The sequence below is a fragment of the Mobula hypostoma genome, chromosome 8 (genome assembly GCF_963921235.1).
Source record: "Mobula hypostoma chromosome 8, sMobHyp1.1, whole genome shotgun sequence".
NCBI classification, from domain to species: Eukaryota; Metazoa; Chordata; class Chondrichthyes; order Myliobatiformes; family Myliobatidae; genus Mobula; species Mobula hypostoma.
In genome coordinates this window covers 70,059,019-70,076,645 of record NC_086104.1, presented here as the reverse complement: position 1 = coordinate 70,076,645, position 17,627 = coordinate 70,059,019, and the positions used below count along the sequence as shown (strand labels likewise).

General features: G+C 43.1%; 1 protein-coding gene across 1 annotated transcript in view; it reads right to left on the bottom strand.

Moving 5' to 3' along the window:
- The window catches only part of slc1a4 (solute carrier family 1 member 4), a 152,453-nt gene extending 135,062 nt beyond the window's left edge, over positions 1 to 17,391 (bottom strand). Inside the window, exons 1-3 of the mRNA XM_063056105.1 lie at positions 17,257 to 17,391; positions 15,638 to 15,786; positions 14,774 to 14,893 (exon numbers count right to left, since the gene is read on the bottom strand). The gene's annotated coding sequence lies outside the window, so the exon portion shown is untranslated. The remainder of the gene's footprint in view (positions 1 to 14,773; positions 14,894 to 15,637; positions 15,787 to 17,256) is intronic.
- Positions 17,392 to 17,627: the final 236 nt, after the last annotated feature.

Below are 17,627 nucleotides of genomic sequence, written 5' to 3'. Positions count from 1 at the left end.
TATATGACAATAATCTAATCTGAAATTGGAATGCGGAGTTGAGATGACAGGCACACAATATAATATTAGCACGTTCACAAGGAAAACACATAAATTCTACACAATTTTACAAGAAAGAGCATGATTACAAAAAAAAGATTTTAGTTCGAAGTGACCAAAGTGGTCATAGTATTGCTAAACTGTTGTGATTAGAATTGTGCAGTTTGGTTCAAGACCAGGTGAGGGGAAGTAGATGCTCATAAATCTGATTCTATGGGAGTCCCATCAAAGCTACTGTCGGGCAGGAGCTTCTGTACTTCTGCCAAATGGTAGTTATGAGAAGATGAGACACCAGGGTGGTGGAGCCCTATGTAATCTTTTACCCCACAGAGTCATACACAATGACACACCAAAGCCATGTAGATCTTCAAGCATCCAGTTATATTAATGTGAACGTGTTTTCTCCATCAATACACACGGATTCTATCACTCGTTTGCACATTACGGACAAGGTTTTACAGTGGCTGACCTGCACATTTTTGTGATGTGGTTAGAAACCAGAAAACCCAGGGAAAACCCATGCAGTCACAAGGGAGAACATGCAAACTCCACATGAACAGCACTGGAGGACAGGATTGAACCTGGCTCACTGAAACTGTGAGGCCATGTTGCTACCATTATGCCAAAGAGAGTGGTTCGATTTGACATCTCACCCAAAAGACCACACCTTTACAAATTCAAGATGATACCATTATGCTGAAATCTTTATAATATATCTTGAACCCACAACGTTCACACTCAGACACAAGGATGGTACCCACTGAGCCACAGCCTACAGGATACAGATGTGCAGCTATACTCACTGTCTCCTTTTAAGAAATCTACAAAACCTTAAATATTTATAGACAAAATTAAAATGGGGTTATTACAATTCTCTACATTAAATTCCACCCACATTAAAGAGTAGAATTAAGATTTCCACTTCCAGATTTATGAGCCAATTGCAGCACTGCCTTTAAATTCTGAAACTGCACATCTCTTAACCTCTCTGACCCCTCCATTAAGTAACTCCTGAAAACCTGTTTGACTAAACTCAACATTCATTCCCTCCAATCTCCATTTGTGGCTTAATTTTGATGAGTGATTTATCTTGTAAATTGTTTTCGAGGTTTTGTAGAAATGCAAATTATTGTTGCTGGTCCTCTTAAGCCTTAAGGGCCAGAGAAATCGAAATTCAATCCCTAGTGAGTGCTGGTAGCTATCAGAGCAGTAGCTGGGACAGCTGTAAAGCCTTAGTGTCACTGGGCTGGAACAGCTGTTCTCCTGCAAGATTCAAGATTGTTTAATGTCATTTCCAATACACAAATGTAAAAAAGAATAGTTGTTACTCCAGATCCGATGCAGCACAGAAAGATAAAGAACACAGTAAATCTAAATACATAGGATAGTTTATGTACATAGATTGATTGTATGTTCAGAAAGTGGTGTGAGGCACAGAGGTGGCTGACAGGAAATGATAAAGTAGTGGTGGTGGAGGGTGTGGAGCAGTGGGTTAGTGGGTGGAGGTATTGATCAGCATATAACCTGTAGTGCCAGAGGCCCCAACCCACTAGACCACTGTTATACCGAGATAAGGAATGCCTAGACCGCATTTCTACTACCTCCATGCAAGCAGAGGCTAAAGGGCAAAGCTCCAGAGATTACGGCAACAACGAGATGGTTGCAGGAGGCAGAGGAGCAACAGGTCCACAGCAGATGTCATCTCATTGGCTCTTTGCTGATCCCTGGAACATCTGCACAGCAAAGATGCATACATCAGGATGCTCCTTATCAACTATAGCTTGGCATTCAATACCATTAGCCCCTCAAAACTAAACAATTAGCTTCAAGACCTTGGCCTCAATACCTCCCGTACAATTGGATCCTTGATTTCCTCACTTGCAGGCTCCAGTCAGTTTGGATTGACAACAACATCTCCTCCATAATCTCCCTCAGCACTGGTGCACCACAAGGCTGTGTGCTTGGCTGTGTGCTTAGCCGGTGCTCTACTCACTTTACACTTCTGACTATGTGGCTCAGCACGGCTCCAATGCCATATTCAAGTTTACCGGTGACACTATTGTCGTAATCCGAATCAAAGGTGGTGACGGATCAGCATATAGGCAGGAGATTGAAAATCTGGCTGAGAGCTGCCATAACACCAACCTCTTACTCAATGTCAGCAAGACCAAGGAGCTGATTATTGACTTCAGGAGGACCAAACCAGTCCTCACTGCGGGGCGGCGGGGGGGGGGGGGGGTCAGACATTAAATTCCATGATGTTGTTAGTTCAGAGGACCTGTCCTGGGCCCAGCACACAAGGGGAATTATGAAGAAAGCACGGCAACTCATCTACTTCCTTAAGAGTTTGTGAAAATTCAGCATGTCATTTAAAACTTTGACAAACTTCTATATGTGTATAGTGTATATTGACTGGCTGCATCACAGCCTGATATGGAAACTCCAATGTCCTTAAGCAGAAAAGCCTACAAAAGGTAGTGGATACAACCCACCCATCACTGGTAAAGGCCTTCCCATCACTGAGCACATCTACATGAAGTGCTGTGGCGGAAAAGTAGCATCCATCATCAGTGACCCCACCACCCCGGACATGTTCTCTTCTCACTGCTGACATCAGGAAGGAGGTACAGGAGCCTCAGGATTCACACCACCAGGTTCAGGAACAGTTATTACCCCTCAACCATCAGGCCCTTGAACCAAAGGGGATAACTTCACTTCCCTCATCATTGAAATGCTTCCACAACCTATGGACTCACTTTCAAGGACTCTTCATCTCATGTTCTCAATATTTATTGCTTATTTATTTATTTTTATTATTTCTTTTTATATTTGCTCAGTTTATTGTCTTTTGCACACTTGAATGCCCAAGCTGCTGTGGTCTTTCATTGATTACAAAATGATTATTATTCTATTATGGATTTATTGAGTATGCCTGGAAGAAAAAGAACGTCAGGGTTGTATACGTACATGGCAACGTATGTATTTTGATAATAAAATTACTTTGACATGGTACTTAAATTTTAAGTCAGACACTGGGCAGAACCCAAAAGTAGCCATTATCAGATAATTAACGTCTATGTACATGATAGCATGTCATTGAAGATTGTTTAATGTCATTTCCTGTACACCAGTGTAAGGAGAACAAAATGATTGTTACTCCAGACCAGATGCCGCACAAAAAAGATACAGTAACAATAATAAAAAACAAAATAAATATAAATACGTAAGTTAGCTTATTAACATAGATTGATTGTACATCCACAAAGTGACATGCGGCTGTACGTAAGGTGACTGTTGAGAAATAAAGTAGTGGTGGAATAAGTGGGCGGAGGTGTTGATCAGACTTACTGTTGGGGAAAGTAACTGCTTGTGAGTCTGGTGGTCCTGGCATGGATGAAATGTAGCCTCCTCCCTGAAGCAAGTGGGACAAACAGTCCATGAGCAGGGTGGGTGGGATCCTTTATGATATTAATTGCCTATGGCACTGTTGAGGATAATGTTGGACTTGGGTGGAATACCAGGCACATTTCCAGGAGACTTGTGACCCATGGTAAACGTCTCAGCAAAATATCAGAAAGAGTGTTTTTACGCATAGACATTTCCCAATGTGTTTCAAAGACTTGGAAGCATTTCATTGTTTCTTTTCACACTCAGCCCTACCAGGGATCTTGTCCTCACCTACCACCCCACCAGCCTCCGTGTCCAGCACATAATTTTCCAAAACTACTGCCATCTCCAACGGGATCCCACCACCAAGCACGTCGTTCCCTTCTCCCTCCACCCACCCCCAAACTTTCTGCTTTCCGCAGGGATCGCTCCCTACGCGACTCCCTTGTCCCTTCGTCCTTCCCCACTGATCTCCCTCCTGGCACTTATCCTTGTAAGCGGAACAAGTGCTCCACCTGTCCCTACACCTCCTCCCTCACTACCATTCAGGGCCCCAAACAGTCCTTCCAGGTGAGGCGACACTTCACCTGTGAGTTTGTTGGGGTCATCTACTGTGTCTGGTGCTCCCGGTGTGGACTCCCGTATATCGGCAAGACATAACGTCGACTAGGAGACCACTTCAACGAGCACTTACACTCCATCCACCAGAGGAAGCAGGATCTCCCAGCGGCCACCCATTTTAATTCCACTTCCCATTCCCATTCCCATATGTTCATCCACGGCCTCCTCCACTGTAGTGAAGATGCCATACTTAGTTTGGAGGAACTACACCTTGTATTCCTTTTAGGTAGCCTCCAACCTGATAGCATGAACATCGATTTCTCAAACTTCCGGAAATACCCCCACCCCCCATTTCCCATCCACTTTTCCCTCTCTCACCTTATCACCTTGCTAACCCATCACCCCCCTCTGGTGCTCCTCCCCCTTTTCTTGCTTTCATGGTCTTCTGTCTCTTTCACCAACCAACTTCCCAGCTCGTTACTTGACCCCACCCTCTTCACTTTTCACCTAACATCTCGTGTTTCTCTCTCTCCCTCCCCCCTACCTTTTAAATCTACTTTTTTTTTCTCCACACCTCTGAAGGTTTCGGCCCGAAACATCAGGTGTACTCTTCTCCATAGATGCTGCCTGGCCTGCTGAGTTCCTCCAGCATTTTGTGTGTTGCCCCCTGTTTCTGTATGCTTACTTTTAATGAGGACCACCAGGTTTTACTGCAGCTCCCCCTTTCCCAGCCAACTGAGATAATTTTCTCTCTGTTTTTGATAGCAGAGGATAACCTCCCAGATTTCCACATTATCCTGCACCTGCCCTGCATTTGCACACTCCCTCAACTTGACCCCATCATGCTGGGACATCTCTGCATTCTCCATATGGCCCTCACTCCCACCCAGCTTTGCATTTTCTACTTGTTATCGTCGCACTTCCCCAGGGGCCTCTATGCTTCAAAAAACAATAAGGTAGCCTAACATGACTTCCCTTTCACAAAAACAGGTTAATGCTGCCTGATTACCTATATTTTTTCTACGTGTTTTGTGATAGTATCTTCTAATATTTTCCCCTTTGATGGCCATTAAGTTAACAGATCTATGGTTGCCTGTTTTCTATTGCCCCACCCGCAACCTGTTTTGATTAAAGGAGTTAAAGTTGCTATTTTGCAATCCAATGGACTCAATTTAGGGAATTTTGTAAAATTAAAACTACCACATTAACTAACTCACCAACCATTTCTATCAATGCCCTAGGAAGAGAAACATTAACTCTGTCCCACAGATGCTGTTTGTCCTTCTGAGTGTTTTCTGACCAGAAGGGATGGTAGTGGTCAGTGTAAAGATTCTGGCAAGTATACAGAGTACCAAGACTTTTATAGATTGTGTTTTGGCAGGTGAGGGAATTCAGGCAAAGTTGTTGAACAATTAACATTCGGAGAAGTCTTCAGAGTCACCAGAGTGAGAAGATGGGGCTTAAAAATGTGAGGCAGTTTCACTCAGGGTTGACGAAGGGTTCCAGCCCAAAATGTCGACTCATCATTTCCACCGATGTTGTCCGACCTGCTGAGTTCCTCCAGCGTGTTGTGAGTGTCACTCAGGGTTTGATTCTAAGGTGTGAACAGGGAATAAGTGCACCGAGATGGTTATATCAGTGTGATTGTCTGCTTGTCAAGACAAGCAGGTGTGACTAATGGGTTGGAGGGTTACCAGGCAGGTACATGAACGGAAAGGACTGGAAGGCTGCAGCTGGTGTGAAGCAAAAGCAAGAGGCTTCAGTGTGGATATTAAGGGAACTCGGGATGCTTGGTCAAGATGACCTGCTGTGATTGTCATGAGGAATAGCTGTTCCTGCCGGTAAGGGCCACATCCTACAAGAAAAACGGAACAATATACAGGGAGTAAAGCTAGAAAATGCTGCAATCATGAGGAAATCTGCAGATGCTGGAATTTCAAGCAACACACATAAAAATTGCTGGTGAACGCAGCAGGCCAGGCAGCATCTATAGGAAGAGGTACAGTCGACGTTTCAGGCTGAGACCGTTCATCAGGACTAACTGAAAGAAGAGATCCCTCCCCCTCCTGTCTTCTCCTCTCATTTTGGATCTCCCCCTCCCCCTCCCACTTTCAAATCTCTTACTATCTCATCTTTCAGTTAGTCCTGATGAAGGGTTTCGGCCCGAAACGTTGACTATACCTCTCCCTATAGATGCTGCCTGGCCTGCTGCGTTCACCAGCAATTTTTAAATGCTGCAGTCAGTGGGTCAGACAAGAGAAATAGTTAATGCTTTGAATCTATTGCTCACAGACACTGCAGAGGGGAGTCACAGACAACAGCTCCAATGAAATTGTCAAGGAAAACAAGGTTTCCATGGCCACCATTCCACTAAATGAAGCAACAGGACGGAGTGTCTCTTGGGATGAGTGCCATAAAGATATTCAATTTCTCCAAAGAGATGGCATGGTAATTCAGATGCAGGTGTAGGATGTTCAAAGTTCAAAGTAAACTTATTATCATAGTACATATATGTCACCATATACAACCCTGAGATTCATTTTCATGCAGGCATACACAGTACACCCAAAAAACACAGTAGAATCAAATAAAGGCCGTGTTCAACAGGACAAACAACCAATATGCAAAGACAAAAGAGAAAAAATAATATTACTAAATAAGCAAGCAATAAATATCGAGAACATGAGGTGAAAAGCCCTTGAAAGTGAATCTATAGGTTGTTGGAACACTTCAGTGATGGGGCAACTGAAGTTGGATCAAGTTAACCACAGTGGTTCACTATCTTCTGAAGTGATATCACCGAGAAATTTAAAGTTACTGACACTCTCCACCTCTGATCCCCTGATGAGAACTGGCTCATGGAGCTCCAGTTTCCTCCTGCTGTAGTCAATTATTACCTTTTTGGTCTTGCTGACATTGAGTGAGAAGTTGTTGTTATGGCACCACTCGGCCAGACTTTCAATCTCCCTCCTACATGCTGATTTGTCACCATCTTGGATTCAGCCAATGACAGTGGTGTCATCAGCAAATTTAAATGAGGCATTGGAGCTCTGCACGGCTTCACAATCGTAAGTATAAAGCAAGTACAGCAGGGGGCTGAGCACACAGCCTTGTGTTGCACCTGTGCTGGTGGAGATCATGGAGGAGATGTTGTAGCCAATCTGAACTGACTGGGGTCTGCAAGTGAGGAAATCCAGGATCCAATTGCACAAGGAGGTATTGAGGTCAAGGTCTTGAAAATTATTGATTAGTTCTGAGGGGATGATGGTATTGAATGCCAAGCTGTAGTCGATAAAGAGCATCCTGATGTACAGTATGCATCTTTGCTGTCCAGATGTTGAGTGGAGAGCCAATGAAATGGCATGTGCTGTGGACCTTTTGTGACGGTTGGCAAGTTGTAGTGGATCAAAGTCACCTCTCAGGCAGGAGTGGATATGTTTTATTGCCAATTTCTCAAAGCACTTCATCACAGTGTATGTAAGTGCTACTGGACAATAGTCACTGAGGCAGGTTACCATGTTCCTCTTAGGCACCGGTTTAACTGAAGCCTGCTTGAAGCAGGTGGGTACCTCATTCTGCTGAAGCGAGAGATTAAACGTATCAGTGAACACTCCAGCCAGTCGATTGGCACAGGTCTTTAGTACACGGCCAGGTGCACTGTCTGAGCTGGTTGCTTTCCATGGGTTCACGCTCCTGAAAGATGCTCTCACGTCGACCTCAGGGACTGAAATCACAGGGTCATGGGGGGGCTGCGAGAGTTTGTGAAAGTTCCTATATTTTGACGGCCAAAGCAAGCATAAAAGGCATTGAGCTCAACTGTGAGCAAAGCCCTGCTGTCACCTGTGTCACTGAGTTTTACTTTGTCAGAGATAACAGCATTCAAGCCCTGTCGAGCATCCTTCTGGAATTGCCACTTTGCACGTGAGATTGCTTTCCAGAGATTGGACCTCTCGTACCTTACTTAGTCGCAAGACCTGAATGCCACTGATCTGGTCCTCAGCAGATTGCGGATCTCATGTCATCCGCCATCCAGCACTTCAGATTTGGGAAGACTCTGAATGAACTTGTGGGGACACACTCAGTAATGACTGTAAAATATAAGATATAAGAGCATAACTGCAGAGGGAATTCGACAACAGTCCATCTGAAGAGGGACAACATTTCGACAGAAAGACAACTCAAGCTGCTAAAGGGTATAAGTTGCATGAATGTAACCATGTACATAAATGCAAGGCCTTCTTGTCGGAGGTGAGCCAGATGTGGGGCCAGTTCTTGTATTGGTTGCCTCCTTAGACTGCGGAAAAGTAAAACAATTTAGATTTAAGGCCAATGATGAAACTGCTTGCTGAAGAATTGGAATATGATATCCCCAGAGGTAGGTTGATGATACGAGCTGGCAATATCAACAAGGAAAATGTCTTTGGCAGTAGAAAGGGTGTATTACCAGCATTCTTTGCAAGCTAAGGATTTATGGTGCTGACAGTTTGGGTGTCTGCCAGTAGGGGGTGGATACAGATCTACTTCACTGCAGAGCAATGAGTAAAACAAATATTGTGTAATGATAGCAACAAGATACTTGGGCAGGTGTCCATTACTGAAATATCTGAGGCCAGCACAACGTTGTGAAGCAAACCTGCAAAGAAAAGTAAGGTAGGTGCTCTGTCTATAACAGCGTTTCACATATGTCCATACCAGCAGTTCGAGGGCTTTTCAAGGCTTTCTTCTCAAGATAAAGTAGGGATGAGCAATTAAATGCTGGTTCAGCTTTCATAGTCCACATGCCTTAAATGAATAAGAAAAGAGATGTCTTGGAGTGAAGGGTATTTCATTATAATCAATTCCGTCCAGAGACAACAGTTAAGTCAGATGGGCAACAATTTATTGTTTTTAAATCCATGGGAATACTCATATTCCTTAATAGCATTTAGCTTAGATAAAGAGTTCATAATCTGCTTGGACTATTTGAGAGAGCCAGTTCAGCAGTTTCAAGCACATCATTGTACGTTTGCAAGAATCCAAAGTAAGGTAGAAGGTAAAAGTCTCAAGCAACACACATAAAAGTTGCAGCAGGCTCATTGGTCTCGGCCCGAAATGTCGACTGTACCTCTTCCTAGAGATGCTGCCTGGCCTGCTGCGTTCACCAGCAACTTTTATGTGTGTTGCTTGAAATTCCAGCATCTGCAGATTTCCTCGTGTTTGCGAGGTAAAAGTCTCAGATGACTTTTCAATTGCACCTCGCTCAAATTACTAATATTACATTTACCATTTAGCCAAGATCCATCAATGTCCCTTGTTGATTGTTTCCATGCAATAGCTAAGGAGTAAATTCAATGAAACCTTTTCTCCAGTGCATGATTTGCAATAGATCCAAGAGCTGATCAACACATCAGGCCTTCTCAGTCTTCACTGAATGCAGAGGTACATTCTACAGGTGGATTTTAAAATGTTTGAAATATTGTTGGAGGTGAAGATAGTATCTCACTGTAAGACCGTATCACTAATATTGCTGACTGTATGCTGTACTGACCTTCACCAATCTTCACCTGTATTAGTTTGCATAATTTGTTTTGGTTGCTTAAGAACCGTTGAAAGGCCATTATTGCAGGCTTTTAAATTTAAATCTCATCCATTTCTCAAAATGGCATGTAAAATTCCACTAATTAGTACCTCCCTTTGTGTTTATTTAGATCCTGCATGTTTTGAAACTACAAATCTCTACTATTTTGTCTGGGGCTTATTAACTACAGCATGAACAAGCATATCCCCTCCAATATTTTCACAGGACAATACAGTCCCTTGTCTTTGGTCGGGCATCTGAAGAATGAGTACTCAATCAAAATATCTCACTTAATAAATGAAATAAATCTTAAAGCTGACAAATTCAAAGATGTATGCATCAGCAGCTTAATGAAGGGAGCTAACATGTTAGTACACCTGAGCAGAGAAGATAACATATTGCCCCACCCCAGGCAAAATGTCTGTTGAAGGCAGACAAGCTGCATAAAGAAACCACCTGCAGCGCACTATACTTGCAACAGGAGTAACTAACCTGTTTCAGAAAACTTCTCAATTCGTGCTTCAGATTGTAATTGGGAAGCTAGCTTGCTGGCAGCCGATCTAGATCAGAGATGTAACTGTTAAAAGACAGCCATTCTAAGCAGAGGTGAGATAATCTCACCACAGTTAACGCTTAATGAAGAACTCAGTCAGTTCCCAATGGACATACTCTTGCTGTCTAAAATCAAAATTAATTAGCATGGAACTCACTCAGAGCAAACTGGAATAAGGAGCACAAAACGTTATGCATGTGTAATAGGAACTCCCTTCTGACTCACTCTTGACTACAGAATGTTACCAGTTGTGAAGCCTCGATTGAACAGCTACATATACCAGCTCTTCCCTGGCCAAGATTGGAAAAGACCTGGTAATTCCTGTCAATCTCATTCAGGTAGCCCGCTGCTCTGAGTGATTGAGGCTGATTTCATACATGTCATTTGTGTAATGTAACTCTCCTCCATTCAAGCCTTTTGCTGGAGAAGTCGGCATCCTTTACTCAGAGGTGGTTGCTATAGTTTTGGGGTCCAGTTAAATACAAAATCCAATTAAGGCTTCTTGCTCATCCTGGAGTCAATCACACTGTGAGCGGTGCCCCCTGCTTTCAGCTACCAAAAATCTAGGGCCTTCCTTTCCCTGCTAAACCTCCCCAGCTGTTTATCAGTTTTCCTCATTTAAAGCACACTCTATCCCAACATCTCTCTGTGTGATTCAGTGATAATGCTTGGGATGGTTTTTGCTTACTAAAGGATAGATAAATGGAAACCGCTGTGGTAAAATAGGTTGCTTTCTGTGAGTCTGATCAGTGTCAATAGAAACTCTGCTCGTTACTAGTAGTCACCTCTCAGCAGCACCCTCCACCTTTCACTTGACATCACAATCCAAAGCATGACCAATCAAAAGCAGGCTTTTGTTTTTACATGACTAAAGTTGTGACTTTCAATCAGCAAACTTGCAGGGAACTCCAACAGAGCTGAGGACAGAGCAAAGTCTAATGACAGTTTCACGTCCACAAAGCTGCCATTCCACGTTCTTCACAAGGCAAGTATGAAGGAAGCCAAAGATCACCGTTTCCCCACATGACCCAGAGACACATTTCAAATTTTAATCTCCACCAGCTCGTGAGCTTTCCAATGCCCGCATTGGTCCAAACCTCCTTTGCTGTATTCCTGTTTCAGAGTCCAATGATTGTGGTGCTCATCTGAGTACCAAAGTTCTGTGGGAGTAGAGGAGTCCCACTATTGATTGGCAAAGAAACTAAGGTTCAGGGCCAAAAGAAGCAGAGACTCTGGAGGTAGAGATGGGGGTGGGGGGAGAGGGGGGAAGGGGGTGGTGGTTGGAGAGCTAGATTCTGTCCCAGTGCCAAGATGAATTGGTGTGAAGCTGACTCCTGGAGGCATTGTGCACCACTTGGCTTAAATTAATCAATCGGCCAGAGCCAGACTGCCACATTATTTAAGAGATATAATGGCACCTTTGTGCTCGCAAGCACCCAAAATGACTTTGCTTCATTGCAATGTATAAGTGGAGCCTTGTATTCATTTTCTAATTCCACAAGTCACTGCTCCTACAGCTACTTGATGCTGTTAGTCCCAATTTGTTCCCTATTTGTTGATTTTGGCTCTGTTTTCTCAATACCATATTTCTCACATCTTTTCTTTCCCCTTGCCTTGCAATAATATCAAGACAGAAACCAGGGAGGAAAACAAACAATCTGGTATCAACATTTCCTCACATGAAGTACCAGGAGGGGAGAACTTTTATTCGGGAGAATGAACAAAAATGCTCTATTTGAAACTTCCAGAGCTCTGTGAAAGAATCTGTTCAATCTCCGCCTGCATTGACTTCAAGTGTAGGTTAGCCATTCACCCCGTAGAGTATGGGCTGCCTTTTCAGTCCATTTGAGTTACTGAGGTTTTTGTCAGGAGAAACAAGAAAGCATACAGGCAACTACAACCAAGTGAGTTCTTTGTAGAACTTAGAGGGTGTAGGGGAGTACTTAAGAAGAAAATTAGGAGGGCAAAAAGAGATCATGAAATATCTTGGACAAGTAAGATTAGGAGGAACCATATATCAGGAGCAAGAAGATATTTAAAGAAAGAGTGGATCTTTTAGTGACCAAAGGGGTCATCTATGTGTGGAGCCAGGGGATGTGGACAATGCTCTAAATGAATACTTCTCATCTGTATTCACCAAGAAGAAGGATGGTGAGTTCAGGTAGGAATATCAGAATCAGGTTAATTATCACTGGCATGTGACGTGAAACTTGTTTACTTAGCAGCACAGTTCAATGCAATACATAATCTAGAAGAAAAAATAAGAAGAATAAATAATTAAGTAAATCTTATTCTGTATACTTTATACAGTATACATATATTGAATAGATTAAAAAACATGCAAAAACAGAAATACTGTATATTAAAAAAGTGAGGTAGTGTCCAAAGGTTCAATGTCCATTTAGGAATCAGATGGCAGAGAGGAAGAAGCTGTTCCTGAATCACTGAGTGTGTGCCTTCAGGCTTCTGTACCTCCTGCCCGATGGTAACAGTGAGAAAAGGGCATGCCCTGGGTGTTGGAGGTCTTTAATAATTGATGCTGCCTTTCTGAGATGTCCTTGAAGATGTCCTGGGTGCTTTGTAGGCTAGTACCCAAGATGGAGCAAACTAAATTTACAACCCTCTGCAGCTTCTTTCAGTCCTGTGCACACAAAAGGGTGGATAAATCCTACTGTCAGTTGTGATCTATCTCAGAAAGCTGTGGGAAACAAGGGAGGAGATTGCTGGGATCCTGATACAGGTTTAGCACCAGAAGACTGGAGGATAGCTAACATTCTTCCTTTATTTAAGGGAGAGGGGATAAGCCAGGTAACTACAGGCTGATGAGCATTTTGTCAATGGTACCTAACAGACAGGATTTATGTTCATTAGGAAAGCCAGGGACTGATTGGAAAAGCTCACCATTGCTTTGTCCTGTTTCACTGATTTGATTGAGATTTTTGAGGAGATAGTGATGTGAAGGTCGATGTTCTCTATACACATTTTGGTAAAGCATTTTACAAGGTCCAGCACGGTAGGCTGGTCCTCCAGGCTAAGGCATATGGGATCCAAGGCAAACTAGCTGAGTGGATCTAAACTGGGCTCGTGATAGGAGGCAGAGAGCGCCAATGGAAGCATGTTTTTCTGATTGGGAGCCTGTGACTAGTGATCTAGGGCTCGGTGCTGGGGTCTTTGCTGTTTGTGATATACTGTATATATTAACGACTTGGAGGTGAATAAAGTAAGGATGCGGATGACATGGAAAACAAAAATGTTATGGACTGAGCAGAAGCTTGTCTAAAGCAACAGCAGGATGTAGATTAGTTGAAAAGAACATTGGCAGATGGAACTTAAACCTGACAATGAGGTGAAGCGTTTTGAAAAGTCAATTGGCCCGGCACTAAGGAATGCTAATGAACAGAGAGATCTAGGGGTCCAATTCCAGGTCGATTATTCCCTAAAAGTGACAACACAAGTAGAGAGGATGGTGAAGAAGGCCAAGGTATATTTCCATTTATAGTTTTGGGTACAGAATATAAGTGTTGGTAAGGTGCAACTTTACAAAACTCTAGTTTAACTGCTCTTGGAATATTTTAAGCACTTTTGTTCACCTTAGTATCTGAAGGATGTGGCTGCATTGGAGAGAAGGCAGAAGAGATTTCCCAGGGTGATGCCTAGACTGGTGACTTCAGTTATGGGGAGAGATTGGATAGGCTGGATATCAGGGCTGAGGGATGACAATAGAAGTATATAAGGTCAAAATCTTTGCCTCATTGTAGGGATATCAAAAACATTGCTGCCATCAGGGAGGAGGTACAGGAGCCTAAAGGCACACACCCAATGATTCAGGAAAAGCTGCCATCTGCCATCAGATTTCTGAATGGCCATTGAACCCATGAATGCTATCTCTCTACTTTTTTTCTCTTTTTACACTATTTAATTTAACTTTTTAAATTATATACTTCTCACTATAATTTCCAGTCATTATTATTATTATTATCATTGCATTGTACTGCTGCCACAAAACAACAAATTTCATGACATATGCTAGTGATATTAAACCTGATTCTGATATAGTTTTAAGGTAAGAGTTAGGGACTTCAAGGGAATTGAGTGACATCTGGATCTCACTGCCAGAAGCGGTAGTGAATCAGGGCAACTAATAAAGCAGAACATCAGATTGTGTGGCGGGGTGGAGATATGTCGCTACCAAAGGAGGTGTAAGGCGCTGCTTCCCTCCACTAGCCTGCAGGTCACCCTTGGGCAAAGAGTAGCACCTACTTAGCCCAACCCTCCCCCCCGCTGACCAGGGTCACATGAAGCCATGGGAGCATGGTTGTATGAGCAGCTGGTGCACATCACAAGTTCGGGTTTTGCGACCACTGACGCCAGGCAGACAACCTCTGAAGAGTATTGATAATAGCTGGGGTCACTTGTCTTGAAAAGACACTGCCCAGAAGAAGGCGATGGCAAACCAGTTTTGTAGAAAAATTTGCCAAGAACAGTCATGGTCATTGAGACCACGACCATCTACATCATCTGACATGGCACATAATGATGATGATGAAGAAGAATACCACAGATCTGCTGCAGAGAAGGTCAAAGGCCTCAGGTTCCTTGACATCCACGTTACCAGCAACCTCACCTGATCTCTTCGCATGGAAGTGATGAATATAAATGAGTGTTAGCATGTTTACCTTCTTAGGCATCAGAGAAGGGTCCGCACGTCCATTAGGATTTCCTCCAACTTCTACAGATGTGCTATAGAAAGTTTCTTAGTCTGGTACGGCAGGTGTTCTGTTCTTGACTGTCAGCAGCTGCAAAAAGTGGTATACACAGATCGGACTATGACAACCTTTTCACTCCTTCCATGCAGTTCATCTTCATGCTGCATTGCTTCAGGACGCTCTAGTTGTATTGTCAAGAATGCCTGTCACCCAGTCCATTCCCTTTACTCTCTTCTGCCCTCTGATGGAGCTTACAGGAGCTTGACGGCCTGAGCCATAAAGACTCAAGAGCACTTACCAGACTTCTGAGCCACTTTGCCTCTTCGACACCCCCTTCCCGGTGCTGTTGCTATGCTCTCAGCCCTACCCCTCTCAGTTATCCTCTTATTGCCTCTTTAACATTGCTTTTTGCACTGCCTCAGAGAGCACTTCAGTCTTAGCACCGTTCTGTGGTTTGTGTTGGTCACTGTATTAATTATTGCCATGTATACTGTTTACTCTATGAGCTGCATACAAACAAGTAATTTCATAGCACCCTTGTGTATATGACAATAAACTAATCTAATCTAATCTACATTTAAGAGGCATTTAAACAGACACTTAAGTAGACAGGCCATAGGAGGATACGATCCTACATGGGCAGATGCCATCATTGTAGCTGGACAGAGGTCAGTGTGGATGTGATGAAATGAAGGGACCATCCCTGTACTATATACGTCTCTGACTCTGACTCCAAGAGCTTCAGACACAAGTCCCAATGGTTTCATAAGTGATCCACAAATACGCAGCAAACATTATCCCAATTACTTGTCTTCAAAGTGCTAGTACCCTCACCTCTGAGGGAAGACTTCAGGACAAAAGATCTAACTTGATGCTCCACTTCGGGGATTGAGGGAGTGTTGTGCTGTCAACGTCTTTAGGAGCAGACATCAAACAGAAGTACCTTTGTACTCCCAGATGGACACAAATAATCCCACTGCACCCTTTTGAAAAAAGAGCAAGGAAATTATCTCTGGTGTACCAGTCCATTTTACTCACACAGTCAACATTTCTAACACAGACTGCCTGATTATTGTCACGCTGTTGTTTCTGGAATTGTTTTGGCTGCCATGCTTTTTACACGACTACAATGACTGCTGTACTAAAAGTATTTCATTGGCCTTACAGACAATCCCCTCACTTTGACTGAGAATTACACCTTACACAAAAAAGTACCACCAAGAAAAAGGTCAATTATTTCCAAAAGTGAAAGTGGATAAATGTATTCTGAAAACATCATAGAATGGGGTGACCATAAACAGAAGAATAATACAAAACCACAGCAAATCAACTTCTATCTAACATGGGCATGAAGTGTGTGTGGGAGGGGGTTGGTGGTAGGGGAGAGGCCTTCTAAATTTAAAACGCACAGAATATACAATAAACAAAATTATATTAAACCCTGGCTTTAAATTAACACTAAAATAACTAACATTGGAATAGGAAGAATAGCCAAAAATACAAACATGTTAAAAAAGGATGTATCGACATAAGGAACAGTATTCCAAATATCAATTTCTTCCATTCCTTGAACACTTTCAACATTGTAAGGCATTACAACTTGCCTCACAGCAGTGGTATTGAATAAAGTTTGACACCTGAACCACAGAGGGAGATAGTAGGCTAAGTAACGAAATGATTGGTCAAAGAGCTGCGGACTGAGCGACATCGAGAGGAAGAGGAGGTGGAGGGAGTTTCACAGGTTAGGTCCTTGGAAACTGAAGGCACGTCACCAGTGGTGCAGCAAGTAAGGTCAAGAATAAGCGAGAGACACACAGAGATTTGAGAGAATTGTTGGGCTCAAAGAGGTTAGGGAATAGTGAGAGGTGAGGCCATGGAGTGATCGTGAGGCATTGCCAGGCCAGGAGTAATAGTTTTAGAAATGTGTCATCCACCTTTCTCTACCCACTGCATGGACATAAGCCAACTACACAATCTTAAACTGCAGCCCAATAATCAATTGAGATTATTTTAATAATGCGCATTGCATTTTATCATTTATAAAATAATATTTCCCCTCCAGTTCACTTGCACATGGAAAGGGGAGGAGGGAGGTGGGTTGGTAACCAGTTGTTCAACCTCCATGATGAGTGCTTCAATTGAACCACTCCCACCACCCACCACTCCCCATCAGCAGGATGTATGTTGTGGCACTGTCATGAAAACTATTGAAATCCTGTCTTTGGTCCTTTATCCCTGCTCTTCGCCAAGGCAGGAGGAGGGAAGTTGTAGTGCTCACTGTTTCCTGATTACAGTGAACAGGAAAAGGCCACACTCTTTGTCCTGATCACAGTGCAGGAAAGTACACAGAGCAGACCTTAAGCAAGCATGAAAGCTGGCCCAGCTGTAATCCAACCCACCCCCTTTCTCCTGCCCACTTCTGCACAGACAACTGACACACAGTCTCGACTCACCCATGACAAGCAGCCATTTAGACAAGATGCTGGAGGGCAGCCACAAATCGTACCTCTGAGTCACTGCTTTCAGGAGAGAAAAAAACACTGCAAGAAAATCTCAAATCACCTACTCACTACATAAATCAAACCTGTTCTGTCATAATAACACAGCAAAGAGCCAAGGCATAGGATTTAAAACTGAAACAAGCTGTACAAGGACCTCAATTCTCAGTGTATTCTCCCAAACAAGTTACAGATAAATGATCTGTTATGTCTGTAACTAAACAGAAGATAAAATGCTATCAAACCCAAAGGTGAGATCACATTTCAGCTTTCAGTGAGCAATCTTCTGTCCTGACGAAAAAAAGTAAACTCTCCAATGGAAAGAT